Source organism: Pleurodeles waltl, chromosome 10, assembly GCF_031143425.1.
Source record: "Pleurodeles waltl isolate 20211129_DDA chromosome 10, aPleWal1.hap1.20221129, whole genome shotgun sequence".
Lineage (NCBI taxonomy): Eukaryota > Metazoa > Chordata > Amphibia > Caudata > Salamandridae > Pleurodeles > Pleurodeles waltl.
Window position 1 is genome coordinate 499,803,866 of NC_090449.1, and position 6,068 is coordinate 499,809,933.

A 6,068-nucleotide genomic window follows, 5' to 3' on the forward strand; every position below is an offset into this window, starting at 1 on the left:
TGAATAATATTATCTGCAGTTTGCGGAGTCACATCTGGGAGGGGCCCTGAGTCCATATGAGAGGGCCAGGTTGCAGCAGAGCTTTTGTCACTGGAAGAACGGAGCAATTCTTCTTCAGGGCTTGAGTGTTGTGTCCCCTCTGTGAGGGTAGCAGAATACTGTAGCGCTCGTTGACATTCTGTGATGATCTGGTCTAAGTCAGGGGTGGACCTTGGGGCCGGGTACCGGCTCAATCTCGGCTGGTGCCAGCAGCGTCCACCAGCCTGTGCCCGGTTCATTAAGGTGTTGGTTTGTGATGCTTTGGTAGCATGAGGGCCGTAAGTCTGCAGCCAGCACGAAGTGTTGTCAGATGAATCGAAGAAGTGCATGGTGCCATTGACGACCACACGAAGACGCGCCAAGGAGAGAAGTGAAGACTTCAAGTCCAATTCATGGAGTTGCTTTTTCACCACCAGAAAGGAATTTCGTTGCCTCTGGACTGCGATGGTATAACCGGGGAAAAACATAACTTGTGCGTTATCCACTTTGGTCTCAGTAAGTTTTCTGATTTCACGCAGAACCGAGTCTCTGTTGTGAAAATGCTGCAGCACAATATGGATATTATAACTCCTAGATCTTCCCTTAGCGTCTTCAGCTCGCCGCTCCTGTATGCCGACACGTTCCAATATTGTCTATATGGAGGAGTCCATGCATTGGGATTTTGACTGTACGTCTGTAAGGGTCTGTTCCAGCGTCTTCAGCTCGCCGCTCCTGTATGCCGACACGTTCCAATATTGTCTATATGGAGGAGTCCATGCATTGGGATTTTGACTGTACGTCTGTAAGGGTCTGTTCCAGCGTCTTCAGCTCGCTGCTCCTGTATGCCGACACGTTCCAATATTGTCTATATGGAGGAGTCCATGCATTGGGGTTTCGACTGTAGGTCTAGCCAACCCTGTCCACGAGCTTGCTGCAGTTTGCATGTAGCAGTGCAAGATCTGTTGCTACATTGTCAATTTTGGCCTCCATGGATGACTGAGTGTGCTACATAGCTGCCAATACAGTGTCCAATATGTCCTCCAATAGCAGCAGGAGTTTCCAACAGAGAAGCTTCCTTAGTAGACACGGCAGGGGCTGACAACTGACGTGATGGTGTGCCTTGAACGGTAGCATGTTGGTGTCCTATTTTTGGTGAGCAAATCCAAGAGTCACCCAGTCCAGTAGGTCTGCTTATTGTCGCACTGGGATGGTACAAGGTAAGCAGGGCACGTGTCACAAGCACCAGTATGTAAACAGTTATACAATAATGGCCACAACTGCATAGGAAATGTCTATAGAAAGAGAAACCAGTCGTCGCTGAGGGCGACCCCACCAAGGCAGTCAGTGAGTGATATCTCAGAGAGGTCAAGATAGGCTCAATCAGGGGTCATCCTCAGTGCCACAGGGTGTAGTGGGGGAGAATGACATGAGCCTGCACTATGAGGAAGCATTCCAGTACACTGTAACAATGAATATGGGCACAAGTATCCAGGGTATGCTGCTTTTAGTGATTGTCCAGAGAAGGGAATCAGTCCCAGTGCCTGGAAGGGTTACACACATGGAGCCTCAAGTCAGATTAGTGTGCCAATGTAGGGGGGGGGAGTAAGGAGGGGAGCTAATTCAAAGAGTAGAGGCAGATAGTACCTACAGGGCCAAGATGGCATCTCAGCTCAGGTTATGTGAGAGTCCAAGATGGCAGCAGGGTTCAGGTGGTTTGCCAAGCAGCTGTGGCCCTCAATACCGCTGGCTATCAAATGCTGCGACAGTGGGCCTGCAAGCAGGGAACGTCCAGGGGGTCTTTCAGAAACTGTAGGTGGTGGCAGAGACTAGACCTGAATCGGCCCCTGGTCCCTATGCCTCAAAAGCTATGGTCGACGATAGATGGAGGCGGTTCAGAGCAGCGGGGATGCCCAAGGACAGTGTGCCAAACAGTTATGGCATGCAGATGATCATGCATACAGCTAGCGGGGAGGGTCTAGGGGTCTATGACCCCTGTGCCCCACTCGCAGGTGCAGCCCTGGTCGTTGCCAAAGTGCAGTTTGGAAGTGGCATGCAGGTCCTCGCCACTGCTGGTTGCTAACTGAAGGTGCCAGAGGCTGGTAACAGGAGTCCAGATCAGGATCAGGCACATAAGGGGACCTGATCCATCTCTCTGTTCATGGCTGAGCCCAGGCCCAATGCAATCTCCGAGCTTGCAGCAGTCACGGCACCCAGAGGAGAAAGGAAGGTGGAAGGGCAGCAGCACTGCAGCACCCCAGCTTAGCTGAAATGGGTGTCTGCAACAAGCGGCAGCTGATGCACCCACAAACTCTCTGGTGCAATCTGCTTTCCTATCGGAAGGAGAAGCTCCAGTGCTGGATTTGAGCCAATCTGCACCCCTTATCAGGACTGTGAATCCCAGCAGCCTTCAGAGTAGTCGCCTCCACATGCACATAGTGAACTAGGAAGGAAATAGCTAAGGCTGCCAATCAGTGCTACGCCACACCTCAGGGCAGCGCAAAGACAGCAGTCACTATCAGCCCTCCTCCATGTGGGTGCAGATCTCAGCTTGGTCCCCACTGCAACATCAGTCCCAGGGGGATAATCGTTGCGGTAACAAAAGAACCGTTGGTAGGGGATGAGGCAGGTTAAGCTAGTGGGTGGCTAGGTTTGGTCACGATTTTTACTGGATAACAGGGTAGTTATGTTGAGCTTCTTTACGGAGCCTCTGCCATCTTGGCCATGCTAGCCATGCCACTTCAACCAGCAACTTCATATGCCTACTTAGTCAGACATACTCGCTGGGACGTCTCTTGGAGGTAGTTGTGGACACTCCACCAGAACTTTATTGAGGATTCGGAATATTTCAGGCACACGTGCTCTCTGAACTGGGTAGACAGATATTCCAGAAATGGTGACCAATCGGTTTTGAAAAAAAGTCTGCCTTCCCATCTAGGACTATCATAATTTTCTTCCTGCCTACTAGATTCCACAGATGATATATCCATTCCTAAGCGTCTTGGGTCAGAAATGTACAGTTGATAGTCTTTATGGCTGATCTTAAGGCCAAAGAGATCTATCTGAACCTAAGGGAGTATACAGGAAATATTTGTTTGAGAGACATGATATACTGTATGCAAGAAATCTAGGTATAGTGGTGTTAAACATTACATTTATCATGTACAATACCTTCTTCCAGTAAGTATATCATTTGTAGCAGTGCCAAAGATGTACCAAGGTTCTGTGGCATCACATCCTCACCAGTAAGCCTGCATTTATGTGATTCCCATTTGTGGAGTCTCTCCAAAGTATATCTCTGTATAGCTAATTTGGTCATGACTTCTCTCTCTGTAGCGTTTCTAGCAATGCTGCACATACTAATGTAAATCACTTTCCATTCCTAATCTCACAAAAGTCTATCAAGTCCACGGTCCAGGGGATCTGAAGGTTCTGCTAGGGCATGCGAGGTTTATAATTATTTGCAATTAGGTTGTTATCATCGTTCTTCGGAAAGAACCATTTCTCAAACTTAGTGTTTTTCCTACAGACATGTGATGGCTGGAAAACTCAGTGCCCAATTTGGTAATACCTGTATCTTTTTCTCTTCTGGAGGTCCTAAATCCTCTTCTTCATCTCAAAAGATCTAATGCCACGTAGGTCAAAACTTCTCCTGCTCTGAGGCATCCCTGAAAACTCCAATTGCTAAACCATTTCTCATGTAACATGGGGTGAAATTAGGATTACGATGAATGGGTGATAGTGGAGAGGGCAACGAGGTAAGACTTATCTTAATACAGAACGTACCCCAAACTATCATAGAGGCATGAGTACCGAGAGAAGAGTGAAGCTCTTCGTCGCTGTGATGTCTCCTGTACAACCATGGAACCTTCCCCAGAGAAACAACTGCTGTCTCTTTATGAATAAATGGATGAAATAAAATGTCTATAGCGCTACAGCTGCCTTCAGAGAGGCATTCCCAGGCCTTTGGTAAAATACAGATATCAGAATAGAACTAATTGCTAAAGTGGCGAGTTTTTAGCATTTTTTAAAACACTTTTAGTGGGAATTTTCCTAAGTGAAAGCAGAACGGTTTTCCACAGGCTAGCTGTTAGAATTGGGAAGGAGCGTCCACCTCTTCTAACGTTATGCACTTTTGGAATGTGCGGTAGGAGGAGGTTGGCCGCGCAGTGTTTTACTGGGCTTACCCTGCTCTCGTATAGAAAGGACCTTTCTGCTGGAACGTCCTGTGTGTAATGACTAGCGTTTTGAAATGAATCCATTTCTTTATTGCCAGCCAGTGTAGGCCCTTCAGATGTAGAGTGATTGCATGCCAGAAAGGGACTTTTAAAATCAACCTGGCTGCTGCACTCAGAACTAGCTGCAGTCTGTGCAACAGATATGCCACCAGCCCAGGTAACGGGCATCAGCATAGTCCAATCTGGAGGTTACTTAAGAGTGCACGATTATACTTCTGGTGCAATCCAGAAAAAGAGGAGGGTCTTCTTTAGAGAGAAAAGTTGGGAAAAGTAAGTACAGGTGACCCAGGAAATGCGGGATAGAAAGAAAAGGTCAGTATCAAATTTTGATTTCTGGCTGCGGCAATAAGATTGGGAGGCTTACCCAGTTAATGTACACCGTGTCTCAGAGGTTTGGGGGCATAGGTGAAAGGTGGCATGTAAATGGCCTGAGTTCTGTAAAACAGAAAAGAATGCAGCCAAGAGATAGCAAAGTCTTTAATACTGAGGCCCTCCAGCCGATCCAACAGATGGATTGGGACACAATGTCAAAGGCAGTTGATATATCAAGTAAGACAAACATTGCTGCACAATCCTGGTCCAGGTTCAGTTAAATGAACACTGGCACTTCCAGCAGGGTGGATTCAGTGCTGAATCGAGGACGGAAGCCAGATTGTGATTTAAGAGCCAAGATTTTAGCGACTAGATAGCGAGAGAGCTGCATATTAACCATCTTCTCCAACATTTCAGAACTGGCAGGTGCAAGAGAGTTAGGTCTAAATGTAATTAGTATTGTCATATCCGCTTTAGATTTCATACAAGGTGTATGAAATGTGCCTTTCTCCATATTAAAGACACCATCGCATGTTCCAGCCATTGTTTGGCCAAATAATTGAGGCAGGGGGTTGAGTGTTGAAAGGGCCAGGTTTAGAATATGTGGGGGGCAAGAGTCAGCAGGGAAGCCTGGCCTGCAACTGAATATAACTCGAGAGGAATCGTGTAAAGAGATCTCATTGAAAGTGCTCAAGCAGGAGTTTGGTGAAGACAGCGGGCCGATAAAACAGCTCTTGCCTGGTTCTGTCTTGTTCCTGGTCGAAACAAGAGTAGATGGATTACACTTTATTGTAGAAAAAATCGGAAATATCATTACATAGATCTGCTAAGGAAGCAAAGCTAAAATGGCAGGCCGAGGGAACCAGGAAGGACTAGAACATTTTTGATATTTTTATTATAGCATTTATTTGATGCTGCAGTGGTAACAAGGGAAGACAAATTGAGATTGTGCCTTTCAAATATATCCCCCAAATTCTTTTAAAGCCTACTTATATGTATGTTTCGTAATAGTTCTTCCCCATCGTCCTTCTAAAGGTTTGCACTGACTTTTCTCCTCCTTGAGCTCAGCGGAAAACCAGGAGATCAAAGGGTTAGTTATTTCAGAGTGGCTGTCCTTCCAAGGGGCAATTGAATCCAAAGCATTAGTCAGCCATTCATTAGTCACCCTGACATCTGCTTCAATTAATCCTTGAAAGAGTAATTTCGCAGAAGATAGGGCATCTTATAAATTCTGCTTTGTCACTTTACAGGAAGGGTAGGCAAGCTTGCCAACAACAGTCTTCTGCTGTTGTCCCGAATTAAAGGGACAAGAAAACGTAATTAGGAAATGGTTCAACCATAAAAGGGGCAGTGTTGACTGTGAGATTAAGCAGGGTTGAAAAAATTAGATTTAAAGTAGGACCTGCCTTATCGGTCATCCTATAGCCAGTAACAAGAGGTTGAGTCAGAGAAGGGTCTCTTTTAGCAGACTGGTCACACTACATTTAGGGTCATCTACATGCA